Source organism: Schistocerca cancellata, chromosome 4, assembly GCF_023864275.1.
Source record: "Schistocerca cancellata isolate TAMUIC-IGC-003103 chromosome 4, iqSchCanc2.1, whole genome shotgun sequence".
Lineage (NCBI taxonomy): Eukaryota > Metazoa > Arthropoda > Insecta > Orthoptera > Acrididae > Schistocerca > Schistocerca cancellata.
This window is the reverse complement of record NC_064629.1, coordinates 769,744,615-769,762,667: the sequence shown is the minus strand read 5'-3', so window position 1 is coordinate 769,762,667 and position 18,053 is coordinate 769,744,615.

The window sequence follows — 18,053 nt, the reverse complement described above, 5'->3', positions numbered from 1 at the left end:
CACAACTGTTTAAATAATGCATTATTATCATTTTTAAGCTGTGCTATTTGATTAACTAAGCTCTGAATAGCTTCCTCAGTAGAAACCGCTTGTGGTGCTGACTCTGACTTTGTACGATTTCGTGTCATCATTTTACAAACTGTTAGTTACACAATCTTACCACACTGAATGAAAAGGATGTTTAAATATTTTCGACAAACTCTTAAAATTATGAGAGAGAATACACTTCTAAATAAAGAAAATATTACGACTGCTATGCAAACCTCTATCCTTTCACACATTAAACAATACTAACTGTGGATCTTTAGTGACTGTCATTCACACCTCATATTGAGCCAAGGGTTTTTCTCTGACACCAAATGTAACAATTCTGCTACTAAATGTGACACTTCTGTCACTCAATGTAACTGGGTTTCCTCTTTTGATGCTGTCAATTGTCAGGATGAGCATTCTAAAGCATTCTGTCAGGGTGAAAATATTAAATAAATTAACTTTTCTCTCTTAACAACATGTGGGCAGGGTGGGTTCTTCCTTGGCTCGGGTATGAGGTCGAATGAAACATCATTTTTACATAAGATAACTTTTATTGAAGATTTGTACAACTGTATCTTACGGGATGTTCTGGTTCGGAGAGCGGCAGCTGTGTCGTTTACGTAGCCTTCTGCTGCTGCTGCTGCGGCGGCGGCGGCGGCGTGTATCTCGTGTCGCCGTCTCGCCCAGCTGACCGGAGACGCGCAGCGCGAGGTGGCCCGTTTAATTATTGCGAGCGACGTCGTGCATCGGATGGTGATACCTTGAATGTGGCGTCCCAGTGTTTCTCTTCTCTAAGCGGCCGCGTGTGTTGTGCGTCGGCCAGCAGAGCGGCGCGGCGGGGGAAGGCCAGTGTCCCGGACTCGAACCACGGACTCCCGCTTGCCAGTCTTCGGCTGTCAGGTCTTCATCCCAGCTCACAGGTGACTGCTGAAGTGAGGCCATCTCCTTCCCGTCCTCACGAGTCACCCGGGTACGTAAAGATCAGACTTCAAATACCTTTTAACTTCTGTCTTCTGGCGCCGAGGCTGCTGCTTGCTATTCCATTACAGCGGCGGACTTGGTGCGTCTGTGCATGATGTAGTCTCTTCTTGCATGACGGTTTTCAGCACCGAAACGAGCTTAAAACAACTGCTACGCTTCTTCACTTCTTCGTCTTCTTCGTCGCTCGTCTCCGTCTTCGTCTCCGTCTCCGTCTTCGCCTTCCTCTCGTCTTCATCTGTCGGGCCCACTGCGTCTCGCGTATTTATTCCCTTCAGTTTACTGGAGGTGAACGACTTCACGGCCATTGCCTCTTCTGTAACGTTGAAAAGATTCTCGAAGATTCTTCTTAACGTCGGTTATTGGCTCTTGGAATGTAGGCGAGGGCCTTTGCTCACATGCGACAACTGAGAAACACGTGAGCCGGTCATTGCCTCTTCTGTCACGTTGAAAAGCTTCTCGAAGAATCTTCTTAACGTCGGTCATTGGCTCTTGGGATGTAGGCGAGGGCCTTTGCTCACATGCGACAACTGAGAAACACGTGAGCCGGTCGGGCGATGCCCTGACGGCTGAATCGACAGCGCCCGCTTATGTGGAACTTGCTGACTTCACGGTCATTGTCTCTTTTGTTCTGCTGTTTTGCCCGCTGAATGCCAGTATGTAACTCTCTAAACTAAACCAAGTTTTTCATTTATATTCTAATTTCTACTTCACTTTGATTTCACTAATTTATTTACTTAAGTACCACTCAACAGTACGATCGACTGGTCGGCAGAGTCAGCGTCTGCATTGCCGCCTGTGTCTCAATAGGGGTGGGTATCTCGTACCTCAGAATATCTTGTGATATTGAGCTGTTAATGTAATCATTGCATCTGCTCCAAATGCACTGCTGCAATAATAAATCTTGAGTGAATTAGAAACCTCTAAAGAGGGTGTACTATTTTTTTTCAACGGTGTAACTCTACCAAACAAAGTCTTCTGAGGTGCAGTGACCACTGTACTCACAATAAATACAACACGGAACACTTTGGGGAATCATCAATATAACTCAGTTTCCACGTGTGACGTCTTATGATCTCAAGGTAAATAAATAATTATATTCTGAGCCCCCATACTACTGCGCCACAAATCCACCTTTGCGGATTTCATCGGCAATGATGATATATAACGGCTGAAATCCATTCCAGGAGTTTAATCCCAGGGTTCACTTATGACCAACGTATGGTGTTCCATGTACTGAGTAATGAGTCAAACCATGGCCCTATAAACTATGTTTATTTATATAAACACAGTTGAGATACGCAAACTCATTTACTAAAAGGCGTCGGCATTGTTTCCAGTGTTCCCAACTTATCTGAGGCAGACAATTACAAATAATGAAGTCCTGGAGGTCTAACGACCTACCTCAACGTCAAATCACGCCGAACTGCCTGTCAGGCTCATAAAAATCTGTCTACAAGAATGCCACTTCCCACTAGTTTAAGGGATGTGAGGTACAAACACAAGTATAAATATATACTTCATTGTAGAATGAAGATATCTGATGGCTAGCACTATTTTAATTTACATTATTTTTAGATAAAGAGTTTGTTCTTTATATGTTACATTAATCATAATTTACAGGGTGCATCAAAAAAATGTATACACACTTTGAACTGTCATAGACAATTTATTTCCAGTTCTACGAGGTTAAATATCTGTGAGAAAGTAATGTTATGTTTCTTCAACAGGTGGCAGCAGTGGCAAGGAAGTAACTGCAACATGGCGGACGTGCGTTTGAGCTTTGAAGCGCGGAAGCAGATAATTAAGTGGTACTGGAAGTTTGAGAATGTAGTTGCGGTTCGAAGACAGTGGAGAAGTGAGTATGGTACAGAACCACCTTCAAGGTTAGCAATTACACGTCTACGAGACAAATTCGAAATTCATGGAACAGTGTGTGATGTGCATAAAGGTCGATCAGGGTGACCTCGTAGAGCTACAAGTGATGATTCCACAACTGCGGTCTTGGAACTGTTTCAGCGTTCGCCTCAAAAATCTTCAAGGCAAGCGGCACGTGAGAGTAATGTAAGTGTTAGTATGCTACGCATTCTGAAGAAAGGCAAGTTTCGTGTGTACATTCCAAGGCTGGTGCAACAGCTAAGCGACGATCCAGATCGAACGTTAGAATTTTGTGAATGGGTTCAGGAGATGGTGAGAAGTGAACCAGGACTCATGGGTAGCATAATTTGGTCGGATGAAGCCCAATTCAAACTCAATGGAACTGTCAATAGGTACAATTGTGTGTACTGGGCTGAAGATAATCCTCACGTTACAGTTGAAAAGGCTGTGAATTTGCCTGGTGTAAATGTGTGGTGTGGTTTGTCTGCAAGGGGACTCACTGGGCCTTTCCGCTTTGAAGGTACTGTTACTGGAGAAACGTACCTAACAATGCTTGCTGACTCCATATTCCCTGCCATTCGTGCAATACACGGTAATAATGAATTTTATTTCCAAAAAGTTGGCGCCCCGCCGCACTATCATAGTTACGTACGAGCATACCTGGATCACAATGTGCCACGCCAGTGGATAGGACGCAGGGGATGAATCGAGTTTCCTGCACGGTCTCCAGACCTCACGCCGCTGGATTTCTTCTTATGGGGCACAGTAAAAAATGAGGTGTACAAACGTAATCCACGTAACCTGGTCACACTTTGGAATGATATTCAGCTGGTGTGCACAGAAATCTCATTGGACACTTTGGTACGATGTACTGAATCAGTGGTGACTCATACTCAGAAATGTATTGATGCTGAACGCCACCAGTTTGAACATTAATCACATTTGCAAAGTACATTTATTTTTCCAATTGAACTTTAAGCTTTCCATTTACAGAAATTTAACATTGTAGGACGGGAAATAAATTTTCTATGACGGTTCAAAGTGTGTATACATTTTCTTGACACACCCTGTATATTGACATGGCAACAACATTATTTGGGTCGACTATTGTTTCTATCCTTCGTTCTGCCATCTTAACAAAATAAAATAATGGTAAATTTTACGAAATTAAAAACTACAGTGAAATGATGTGTAAAATATCTAATTTTTAAGGAAATTTTTTTGCTGATTCCAAAACAGAACTTAGATTTTTCAAGTCTGTAATATTTATGAAGTTATGGGGATATAAAATTCTCAGTAATATTTTGTAAATATTTATTCATCTGATGCATGTGGGTTACAATCGTATATTTGAAATATGATCTTTTGTTCTCTAGCATTAAGTAAGTGAACTCTACTTTAGAAAACAATCGTTTAACTGAATTTTGATATTGCATCATTAGTGCTCTCGTTGCTGCCTGGCGGGATGAAATTAATTGGTTCGAACATTCGAAATCTGGATTTTTTACTTGAATACCAAAATGCTGTTTGAGAACTGATTGTATGGTATCTATATAACCAGAAAGTAAACAGCAGTGCAGCGTTGTTGTAACAGAAAATATGGATAAAACTGAATATACTAAATATCCACATCGGTTAGGGCCAAAGGATCTGTTGGTTGTAGTCATAATCGACTTTGCTGTAATAATCGGTAGTCGACTATGAAATTATATCACACACGAAAAAAATAGATTAGAGATGAGATTTATTCAACGCAACGCCTAAAAACATTTGACTTGTTATATCAGGAAAGCGTCGTACAGAAATCCCTGAGTGTTTGGCTATGCAATTCGATAACGATTAACCATTTCGCCTGATTTACATATCGTTTATAAGACTTAAAGAAAATGATCAAAGTAAATGAAGTCTTCGAAAACTTTGGTATGTTATGGTTTTAAAGTAACATTTTAGGTATTTATATCATCTTCACTCTAATTGTGCAATGAAGATCTTAGTACCAAAGCGTTATTCTCCTCGAGAACTTTAACATAGTAACACAAAATAGGTAGACCTTTTCTTTGTCACTTGTATATGCAATGGAGTATCGTAGTGTCATCTCCTGCACTAGTATCTCTGGTGTCACATTGTTGGGATTTCGTAAACAAAATATTTATTATGCGGGCAGTGAGTTTATGTGTACAGATATCTTTGCTTGTTATATGTATTCATAGATAGGTACGCTAGTTGTTCTGTGCTATATCCCTTCTTGTTGTATGCTTTGTACAGTGCTGGGAGCACATTAAATAAAGTGAGTATTTGTTCGTAAACGGTGTTTATCTGTCAAAGTTATTTTAACTGCTCAAATATGCTGTTTAATCCAACAGGTTATGGGCCCAGAAGATTGAATTGAATAAGTTTGGTTAGTGAACGCTGTAAAACTTAATTCTGTTAGTGAGCTGTTTATAATTTTCAGTAATTATATTGTAACTGCGCAAATGGCCTCTGCCCCGATACCACAGACTGAGAAGCTCATTGGCCAAGAGAATTATGCAGATTGGAACTTTGCTGTAGAAGCTTACCTACAGTTGGACGACCTTCAGAATGTCATTGATGGAACCTCAAATTCCACGGATTCAGATTTCCGGATCGAAGACCTTATGGAAAAAGAAGTACGGGAAAATCTAAGAAGAGCTTTTGAAGATGGAGGTTTGTTTGCTAAAAGAGCTTATCATCACACGTTTAGATGAATATAAAAATGTTGATGACTATGTTAACAAAATCGTATCCACTTCGAATTGTCTAAGAAATATCGGATTCGACAATGCTGAAGAATGGGCTGGCCCATTGTTACTAGTTGGACTATCAGATTAGTACTCTCCCATGATAATGATTTTAGGGAGCTCAGGGGTACCAATTACAGGTGAGTGTATCAAAGTCAAGATCTTACAAGATGTTATGAATGTGCAATAATATACTATACAGGACAAAAAAAGTCTTTAAATTCAAAACATAAAAAGAAGAAAAGTGTTCGATGTTATACATGTCAAGAAATAGAACATTTTTCATCGCAGGGCACGGAAAACAACAAGTACACAAGGAAAAAGTCAAGTTTCAAGAGATCCAGAAAGGAAGGCAAGCAATCCAAGCTATAAAGGTAAGGGACTTCTGTGTATTATTGCTATGGTAAGACTGCAAACAAGAGTACAAATTGGTTACTGGATGCTGGAGCTTCTATGCATATTACTAAAGACCAATCAGTTTTATATGATGTTTCTCCAAAAACAAACATTGGGGTTTCAAGAGTGAATGGTTCGCAATTAGTGTGAAATGGTTAGAGAGATAAACTTTAATTTTAATGCTAAAAGAGAATCACAACATGCTACAACCCATAATATAATTTATGTGAAGAATGTTGCTACAAATTTATTTTCAGTGAGTGAGATAGCGAATAGGGCTAACAAGGTAAATTTGATTTAAATGGTGCAGAAAGAATTGATCAGTGTGATAGCCACAGCGAGTAAAGAAACAGGTATTTATAAACTAAATATTCTTCATGTTGGAAATAATTATCCAGTATATTCTGCAAAAAGATTTTTTTGGGATTGAAAACTCGGGCATCTTAATAGGAAAAGTGTGGCCTTATTAAAAGGTATGGAAACAGAGTCAAAGGAAAGTAACAGTTGGAACTTATCATGTGAAATTTATACACAAGGAAAGCAAGTCAGATTACTATTTAAAACAAATAAAATTAGATCTAATGTGCTTTTGCAGCTGATACACATGGACCTTTGCGGTCCTACGGAAGAACAATGTATAGGAGGCAGTTGATAATTTCTTACCTTGATTGATGGTATTTCAAGATATACCCATGTTCATTTGCTTAGAAACAAGGACAAAATAAGTGAAATATTGGCCTTTTTTCGCGTCATGGTTGAAAGAGTTATCAGATCAGACAGTGGTACCGAATATGATAATAAACGGTTTAGGTAATAACTGAGTGAATTTGGAATCCGACATAAAACTACAATTGGCTATAGTTGTGCTCAAAACGGACTAGCAGAACGGGCTAACAGAACAATTGTAGAGAAATCAAAGAGCATGTTAAAGGATGCAGTAGTAGCAAAATGTTGTTGGGCAGAAGCAGTATCAACTGCAGTGTATCTAAATAACAGATCACCAACTAAAGCTGTACCAATCAAGACTTCATATGAAATTTGGACTGGAAAAAACCTGATCTTAGTCATCTGAGAATTTTTGAGTGTAAGGCCATGGTACAAGCTCCAAACATCTTACAAGAAAATGGGACTCTAAGCCTGAAAAATACGTTTTTATTGGATGGTGTGAAGATTCCAAAGGTTACAGTTTCATAAATCCTAAAAAGAAAAGGGTAATAACTAACCGAGATGTAATATTTTTAGAATCTGATGAAAACGAAACAAATGGTGGGAAGGTAGTTGCAGTTGTTAATCCTGAAACAGATGTCCAAGAACATTGCAAAGGCAACATGCTAGTTTAGAAGCTAAAGAACTTGAAGAAGTTGGTCAGGAAGAATTAGATATTTTTATTGAAGATGAAATGGATAGTGAGTTGCAGGAAGCTCTAGCACCAGAGGACGTAAATCTAGGACGTTCATCATGTACAATAAATCCTTAACGAGTGACTTAACCTTGCACAACCTTGTGGACTCATTTCCTAACCGAATCCAGGCGGTCATCCATTGCAGGGGCGGAATTATACGGTATTAAATGACACTTGTAATGATTTCTCTAGAGGTTACTATTTTTTTGTCTGGAGAGCTTATACTTCTCACGCTACCTTAGAGCGTGTGGCGGAGAGTAATACTCGTACAAATATTACAGTGAATACCACTATCATTTCCTCCTTTGCTGTAGCCTTTAAGGTTTAACAGTTAATCTCTTCATGATACATGACATTTCCCATCTAGCGTCTTTCAGTTGGCGTCATATCGAAAGACTTGCACCCGGCGACCGGTCTACCCGACGGGAGGCCCTAGTCACACGACAACACAACACTGGAGCTGAATGAACATGTCGCTCATCCCCTTGCGTTTACTAAAATTGCCGGTGACGAACCATGCTGTTCTACTTTGGAACTTCTCTCTCTCTCTCTTTCTCTTCGGTTAATAGTAGCTGGTTGGTTGGTTGGTTTAAAGGAGGGGGGGGGGGGGAAGGGACCAAGCTGCGAGGTCATCGGTCCCTTAATAGTAGCTGGTAAGAGTCTCAGACTGATCAGCTCAGCACCAAGCGCCGATTCTCTGCGGGTCTTCCTGAGTTACGCTTCAATTTCATGGCGTTGTAACTTATGAGTGAATAACAGTATCATCCTCACGGAGCTTCTGATGCTATTCACCAGACAGTTTGTGTTTGGTGTTGTGAATAGCAAGTGTCCAGTAACACTCGCTTGGTATACACCCGACGATTTCTCCCACACGAGAACGGAATGTCGAATTCTATCTGCTAGGATGTATTCATTCCAGTCCAAAGGATGCTTCACTGTTCGGTAAGCTGGTATTTAGTTCACTATGCGACACTGTTTAGCTGTACCAACACCTTCTAGAAGTTAAGGAGGACAGCATTACTATTTGTTACCTTCTGGATCGTATGGACGAGCGGAGAGTTTCACAAGCTTACTTTTTCCGAAGTAAAAAATTTTTTGTTTGCAAAAGGGTCATTGTTTTATGACGATAATGCTGTCAAATTTCACAATGATGTAGTTCGCTGTTTCATGTATGAATTGTAGTTTAGCATCGACAATTGTTCGGTGGCTTCCCCCAATTCCCCCCCCCCCCCTCACCCCCCAACCCGACCTCTTCACCACCCCCCTCTCGGACGCACCAAAACCTTACCGATATTCTGTAAATGGACTAATATAGGCGATACGTCAGAATTATCATCTGTGAAGGACTGTGCTAAAAGCTTGTGCTCAAATGTACGTATGTACGCGATTCCTAGGGATATTATGACGTATGCAGTCTACAGAGGTGACAATCCTAACACTTTCTCGTATTGCGTACAGAATAGGGTGGTGTCTGCCTAAACAGCCAGACCAGAAAGAGTGGACAGTTACTTGAAATCCACAATTAACCACTGCTGAATTTCACAAGACGTTATATTCCATTACTAATATCTGACCTAAAGATTTGAAGAAATACTGAAAACACTTGTTAATTACAGCTTGTCAGAGGAAATCAACGTTTTTTTTTTTTTTTTTTTTTTTTAAATGTAAAATATTCTCCATTTCAACCATTGCGACTAATATCTCTAATTTTTAGTCTCTATCTCTTCAACACTAGATAGGAGTGGACTGTTGCCATGTGAGTTAATTGATTTATCGGTTAAAGTCGCTGATAAGCTAAATGAAAGATCTGATTGTGTATACCTATTCAGCGATTATGTACAGACGTTTAACGCTCTTATAACTTAAATAGTGTTGTTTTCTTGTAGAACAGTGGTGGATGTTCTCACTCGTTGTTTTGCGGTTGTAATTTGTCTGATACTGTCCCTCGGAGACCTTCTCTGGGTAGAGACTCGTTGCGGGTCACACACCTGTTATTGACTCAAGGAAGACATACTGCAACGTCTGTCGTAGATATTTTTTGCTTTGCTCTTACTCTCTCTCTCTCTCTCTCTCTCTCTCTATCTCTCTCTCTCTCTCTCTCTCTCTCTCTCGCGATCTCCAACTAGTTTCATTTGCCACCAGTACCGGCCAGAGATTTACGACAGTATCATTACTTGCGCTCTTGTTGTAAAAGAACCTTGTTTCGAAGGGTATTCTAATATTGAGCTAACCAGTGATTTATGAGAAACAGAACTATTGAATGAATTCAGATTGTCAATAAACAAGGGTATTGCGGTACTAAACTAAAGATTTACAATAGCAATCTTCTATTCTGATCGCATCTGCCTCAGTTGCAATGCAAATTACTTTCAATAACGTGGGTGAATGTATTTTTAAATAGACGTCTTTCGAAACTACTTGTCACTTCTTGACCTTCAGCCAGACATAAAATCTAGGAAGGAGGTTACAACGTATGTCCACTAGATGTCGAAGCTATTAAAGAATAAGAACAATGGCAGGACTTCATAAGTATGAGGAAGGAAATACGGCGTGGCCTTAAGGAACCATCTTGGCTACAGCCTCAGTTGATTCAGAAAACACGGGAAACCTAAATCAGAATGTCCATTTGGTGATTTGTACCCCTTTTCTATCGAACAAGAATCCATTGTCCTAACATTGTGCTCCCTCGCTCGGGTACGACTGGATATTCGACGATTTTCAGTGGATTGTAGAATATTAATATTACAGCAAAAAAATGCTATTTGTCCTTATAACATACGATGTTTTATATGTAACAAGGGTTATGAGTCATGAACAGAACAGAAATCAGACAGCAATTACTAAGAGTCGAAGGACATGAAGGGAAGCAGTGGTTGGCAATGCTCGTAGACTTCATCCACGTTATTCACTCACACACTGAGCAAACAGGATAGGAAACCACTTAGAAATCTGTAAGGGTGTAAGGCTGCTGCCATTTTGATTATAAAAATGTTTGATTCATTTTGCTATCGAAATTACTAGGCATCACATAGAATAATTATGACAATGCAGGAGCGCAGGCTTACGCCGAAGGTGCACGTGGCCTATGATAGAAATCCCTAAAGGTGCGCCTTCTGACACGTGTCCTATCAAAACTTCTTCTACTTCCGTACACTAACTTCCACTAAAATAATAAAATGTAAGTCATAAGATTTTCTTGAAGACAAACACAATTGATTGAAAAACTGAATTTTGTCGTTCTTTATGCATAAGCACTATGTCGCCATGTTCCCTAAAGACCAGTCACTTTATAATCCCAGTCACCAGATTTCACAGTTCCTTCGGGGTTTGCCATTGCTGATCGGTTCGATGTGGTCACCTTCAATTAAATACTATTTCATACAGCACGAAATTAAACTTAGTCTTTAAATAACACTATCTTATATGCAGTCAGACACAGCGTGTAAGCCAGCGACCCGTTCTGTGAAATCTTTCAGGTTTGACTAAGTCCCTCTAGCAGCAAATAATGGCAGGAGCCGAATCTCGCCCCGCTTGTAGCATGGGACATCCCCCAGTCATCGATGCTTCTATACTCGAGCAAGGATGAGGAGTAAGCGCCGACTCGATATGTTAAGTACAGCATGGAAATTTGAGAGAAACAAGGAGTTTTGGGAATGAAAAAGAAAGAAGAAAAACCCAATAATTAATTTCAAATACCCTAAATTTAAAAAACAACGAGCTACAAACGCCTCAAAATCTGGAAGAAATACCCCAGAAATGTTAAAAATACGAACTACAACGGTACTGGTCCATTCATAATTCAGATTATTATCCAGAAAGTATTAATGTTTCAAAGTACACTCATCTCATTCATCCATCCATACGGATAAAAATGTTACAAAAGTTGTTTTTACATAACCAAAATTATTTAAGAAAAGTGACGAAATTTCGAGACTTTACAATCGTGAATCAAAGTAGTCAAATTATGTAAATCTTGTAACATTTCGTAAAAAACTGAAAGAAAAGGTCCAATTTTCTAAACATGTGGCAAAGGCTCATGAAATATGACATCAATAACCTTTATAAAATGTTCACATTAGTTACACAGTGTTACCTAGAAATGTCAGTCTGCATCGAACGGTAAGGCATTCGTTTCTTGGCTCACAGGCAGACTTATTTAACGTTACAAAAAATGTTCAAATGGGTGTAAATTCCTAAGGGACCGAACTGCTGAGGTCATCGGTCCCTAGATTTGCACACTACTTAAACTAACTTAACTTATGCTAAGAACAACACACACACCCATGCCCAAGGAAGGACTCGAACCTTCGGCGGGAAAGGCCTCTCAGGCCGTGATTTGGCGCCTCAAAACGCGCGGCCACTCGGCGCGGCTGTTAACATTACATGTAAATTAATTAAACATGTGTGAAATACATAAAAAAGAAAAAGTCTGCAGAAATATATAGTTTCACAAAAGATTTCGTGCATCCTAATATAGCACGTTGTTTCCACTAGGAAGATTAACGTACAGGGAGCTAGTACTGTTTAGCTTTGGGTGCCGCGCACACGCAACGCTTTTAACAGTTGTCACACGCTGCCAGCTCGCTCTCCACGCACGCCGTTATGGTACCGCATTGCATTAAGCATAGTTTACACGACGACATTGGGTTGCGCCACTCGTTGCGTGGAATGAGTTGCACGCAAGTGGTTTCATGTATGACTGTAGACACGGTGATACCAGTATACACTTCAGTTTCGTCGTTTTGTGGGTCCCTGAGTCGTGTGTGAAATGAAGGTTTTGGCAGCTGCTCGTCGCACGAGTTGTGATGGAGTTCAAACTTGTTGCATGGAATCGCTTCATAAGAAAAAAATAAGAAACTTGTTTTGATTCGTGACTGGATGAAGAAAAGACATCAGCTCGGTTGCTCAGCATCCTTGCTGAAATGATTTATAACGGAATATCCAAGAAGTTCTTTTAATTATCTTAGAATGTCACCAGAACTATTCATGTTTCTTCTAAATAGAGTTAATCATGCGATAAGGAACAGAGGTACTCTAATGCGTGAAGCACTGTCGCCAGAACTGAAATTACATATCATATTGCGCGCCGGCCGCTGTGGCCGAGCGGTTCTAGGCGCTACAGTCTGAAACCGCGCGACCGCTACGGTCGCAGGCTCGAATCCTGCCTCGGGCATGGATGTGTGTGATGTCCTTAGGTTAGTTAGGTTTAAGTAGTTCTAAGTTCTAGGGGACTGATGACCTCAGATGTTAAGTCCCATAGTGCACAGAGCCATTTGAACCATATTGAGCGCATTACAATCGAGAACTCTCGGCATGTTATAAGATTCGATTTTAGTTGGTTATGACGCTATTTCATTAACACCAATGACTATCAACAGTAACAGTAATAATTATTAACATTAGCAACAATAATTATTCGAAGCAGGTCTTATTAAGAAGATAAGAGTTTGCAAACTACTCTCTTGAAGATAGATCTCTACGGTGGCAATATTTCAAAGTTCTAACATATATGAATGGGGAGCACTGCAGCGACATTTTAAATAGATGAATACTGAATAAAGAATGCAGCTTCTTGAATTGGTATAGTCTTCCCTCCTGTCAACAATATTCCTTAACAAAGAGTTGGCCAACTCGAACGATGGGAAGTCTTGTAGACGAGAGCTTTGCCACAGCTAGAATTACACTTGCTTGTATTTTTCTTAATTCAGTTGTATATGTGCTCCTAACTCAATTTTGCCCTGCAGCCCAGTTATTGTCAAACCATCTATGTTATGATCGCACATGACTGTCTCAGCGGCAGCGATATGTTGCTTATTTTTGTAATCAGCATCACTGATATCTCACAAACACCTATGCAAAGCATAGGTATCCAAAAAGCGAACATTATTCTCCGTTCCCCACATCATATCTCAGTTTGTCTGCACTCTATGAACACACATAACCTCAAAAACTCATGCAACTAGTGTCGCCAAAGTTGGAACACGCCGAAAGTGTGTGTTTTCAACAACGAGTTGCGCAAACGCGCGGCTCGCATGCGCAGTGCCCGGTAGCGCAGTTGCCTGCAACCTATTGTCGTCGTGTAAACTAGGCTTTATGTGTAGGCAACGCACCTGCTGCGCCATGTGATCGGTGAGTGTTTTCGCCCATTGTAAGACATCAGTTACCTTATTCACTGCGTGAATCCTCGTCAGCTGGTCTACAATTTTTGCTTTTAAATGCAGCGCACTTCTTGCGTCGGCTCTGGACGTGAAACTTAAGCAACACGCCGTATGTGCTACCAGATTTCGCGAAAGTTTTATTACGGCCCCAAACACCTGGCGCACGATCTAACATGTGTCGCAAGTGTTGAGCCTTATATTCCTAAAATTAAATTACTGTGCGCTGACGCGACATACGTCCGCAACAAAAATGTTTTTCACCACAAATGTAAATATGAGTATTAAACACTTCTTAATATTGTTCACGTGATTCTTGAGTTTCTCCCGGCGTATTTGATAATCAAAATATCCACGGGTGTACTGCCGGTCTACAGTGTTCAACGGGCACAATATTTCGGCGATCATACATGTCGCCATCATCAGGTGAACTGACGGACGGAGCTCCTGTGAACGTGCCGGCACGGAGATTCGTACGCTATGGCTGCTCAGAGGGAACTGGGTTCGGTCGCGGCGGCGGCCGATTTAAATACCCTCCGTCCGCGGCGCGCTCCCTCCGCTGTCCGCGCCCCGCGCCACGGTCGCGCGGTGGAACAGATTGCGACGGCGTCTGAGATGACGTGGGAGTGATGGCTCTGTCCGCCGTGGTCGTCACAACTATACGTTTGCTCGATTTACTCTTGATTAACCCAATCGCTGGTTCCCAAGCCTTGCTAAGATTATAGCCACAGTCACGGTTTATGAGGTCTTCATTGGTGCGAATTTCGCTGGCCTCTCTAACAACGCTGTCCCAGTATCTCGACGTCTGTACCAGAATCCTCGTGCGTTCATACCCCATAGCGTGATTTTCCCACAAACAATGTTCAGCGACCGCCGGCTTGCTCGGGTACATCAGTCGAGTGTGCCTCTGGTGTTCACGGCATCGACCCTCGACGGTACGCATCGTCTGACCAATATACGACTTGTCACATTGACACGGAATCTGCTACACGCCGGCCTTCCTCAAACCGAGGTCATCTTTGGCGCTCCCCACCAGTGCACGGGTTTTATTCGGAGGACAAAACACAGTTCCGACCCGGTGTTTCTTCAAAATGCGGGCGATTTTCCCCGAGAGTGCGCCTGTATATGGAATAAACGCAGTGCCTACCTCCTCCCTCGTAATTTCATCCATCTCCACAGGTTGTGCTGTAGTGGTTGAGCGGAGAGCACGTTGAATCTGCCACTCTGAGTACCCATTTTTTCGAAATACATTTCTCAGATGTTCCAATTCCTGGGGTAAACTCTCTGCGTCAGAGATAGTACGCGCCCTATGTACTAGAGTTTTAAGTACCCCATTCCTCTGTGAAGGGTGGTGGCAGCTGTCTGCGTGCAAATACAGATCAGTGTGCGTTGTCTTCCGATACACTCCACGACCTAGGGTGCCGTCAGCCCTTCTCTTGACCAAGACGTCAAGGAAAGGTAATTTACCCTCCGTTTCTGTCTCCATAGTGAATTTGATGTTGGGGTGTATGGAGTTTAGGTGTGTAAGGAAGTCAAGGAGTGTATCCATACCATGTGGCCAGATGTCGAATGTGTCGTGCACGTAACGGAAAAAGCAAGTAGTTTTCCATTCGGATGACGACAGGGCTTCCTCCTCGAAGTTCTCCATGTACAAATTCCCTACCACCGGTGAGAGTGGGCTATCCATGGCGACTCCCTCCGTAAATCGAGCAAACGTATAGTTGTGACGACCACGGCGGACAGAGCCATCCCTCCGACGTCATCTCAGACGCCGTCGCAATCTGTTCCACCGCGCGACCGTGGCGCGGGGCGCGGACAGCGGAGGGAGCACGCCGCGGGCGGAGGGTATTTAAATCGGCCGCCGCCGTGACCGAGCCCAGTTCCCTCTGAGCAGCCATAGCGTACGGATCCCCGTGCCGGCACGTTCACAGGAGCTCAGTCCGTCAGTTCACCTGATGATGGCGACATGTATGATCGCCGAAATATTGTGCCCGTTGGACACTGTAGACCGGCAGTACACCCGTGGATATTTGGAATATAGTTCAGTCAAACTGTGTTTAACCGAAAGTGAAAATATATTCCTTCACTACGCTGTCATATTGACTTTTTTTTCGCCTACAGTTCATACATGTACGCAATCACTGTCTCTAACATAAACTGAGCACATAGTGACATTGGTCTTTTCTCTTAGTCAGAAATAGGCCCAACATTTACGAGGGGCGTTCAGTAAGTAATGCAACACATCTTTTTTTCCCTCAAAGCAGATTGGTTTTATTTAGGATTCCAACAAACCGCATTATATTTTTCAACATAATCTCCGTTCAATGCGACAGCCTTACTCCACGTTACTTGGAGGATCTGTATGCCCCCATGGTTCCACTGTACTGGTCGACGTCGAAGCCAACGTCTTACTGCATCAATAATCTCCCCATTATCCACGTACTGCTTCCCGTGCAGGTCATGCTTCATGGGTCGAACAGATGGAAGTCGGAATAAAAGGCCGGCACGCAGGAGATCGGGCAGGTTTGCGCGACCTTGTTGCGATGATGACAGACGCCTCACCCAACGACTCACCGTGCTTTTGTTCACTTCCAGGTCTCTGTAGACATTCTGCAAGCGCCTATGAATATCTACGACGCCCTGGTTTTTCGCCAATAGAAGCTCAATGACAGCTCTCTGTTTGGAACGCACCTCCGTTACAGGCGCCGTTCTTAAGGCTACGTATAGTGCCGCCAAAGATCAGAACTTCAATAAACTATAGTAGCTGACGCGGTAATATTCCACGACGTCCACAAAAAATTCGGCATTTTTTAAACCGAAATTGGCCGATAAAAAAGTGCGTTGCATTACTTATTGAACGGTCCTCGAATTTGCTATTAGTCCTTTTGTTACTGTGCTTTCGGCGTGTCTCCTCTGCTATAATTTTTGGTAATGTTTTCCACATCGTCTTCTTCTACTCCGGCAGCTAGTCACCGTCAATGTTCCTTCCTGCTTTCGTCCTGCAACGTTTATGGTACATGATATGTAGGTACAAGATAAATTTACGAGGTTTCACTTTGCTTTCTTTACTGGCGAAACTTCTTAATTTTTCTTCTAATATTTGTGTTGTCCTTTTGCTTCCTTCTGTTATAAACTTGTGATATTATTTACTCATTGCAAATCTTATTTCTGGATGGTTAAACTTCTTTTTATGCTTCTTCGTAAATCGGAATTCCTCTCACGTCGGTTAAGGCAGCCACACGCAAAACTGCATACTTGACAAGCACACATGCGCAAGCGTGCATAGTATAAATTTACGCAAGCACCACGACTCTCCAAGCTGCTTGATGTTTGATCGAATATCGATTATGCATGTTTATGCAAGCGTTTGTGCAAGACTTGACTAGTTCTGAAACAACCTACATAGCGTGAATATCGCATCGTATCGTGTTTTCGTAGCCATCAGGTCTGAGCACAGAACTATAAATTGTGAACTGTTGCAGGAATTTATTCGAACGTATGAAATACATTCATGGTTATGGAACGTACAAAATAATGAATATCATAATAGTTACGCTGCATATGAAGCACTTCTTGCTAATAACAAATAATTAGACCCCTCAGCAACAAAAGAAATTTTGGTAAGAAACTTAATTGCTTAAGAACGAACTACATAAGAGAGAAGAAGAAACTAGAAAGCAGTTTCAAGTCACGGGCTTAACATTTGCCCAAGACTGTGGGTCTCCCTCCAAATGCCGTTTAACGTATTTTATTTTCGCTTCGTCCGACATGCCGTGAACAAAAGCGTCCCTACACGCAGCCAAGAAATTTACTAGGTGATATCTTCCGTCATCTGTGTACCATTTCACAGATCTGGTATTTGCCCAAGCAATATTTATAGCCGGCGTGGCTTGTTGGGAGGCTAACGAATTTAAATCACTTTTTATCATGTTGCATTTGTTTTTTAAATTCATTTTCACTAGTGATACTGGACTCTATTTTATCTCTAATTTTACCCACTTCTTTCTCCCTTTCACCTACACGATTGACAATGTCACTAATTGCTAAATTTATATCGCTTTTATGAGCATCTTCCGCTTTTATACAGTTGCTTAACTTGTCCCCAAGTTCCGTCTGTATCTTATCCATTTTTCCCCAAGATCTTTTTCCACTGATTCGATTTTAGATATTATTACAAGTTGGTCTGTACTTTTCCCCATATCCACTCTGCCACATTTTATTTTATCATCAATTGCTTTTTCAAGGTTGCCCATAATTTTTTCAACTTCCTCTTTCACAGCGGAACATATTTCAGTTCGCATTGTACCCATATCAGTCCGAATTGTATCCGTAACTGTTTGCAATGTGCCCATATCTGTTCGCAATGTACCCATATCTGTGCGAATTGTACTAATATTATTTGCCATTGTATTCACATTATTTCCCAATCCCTGGGTCTTTTGCATTAGCTGA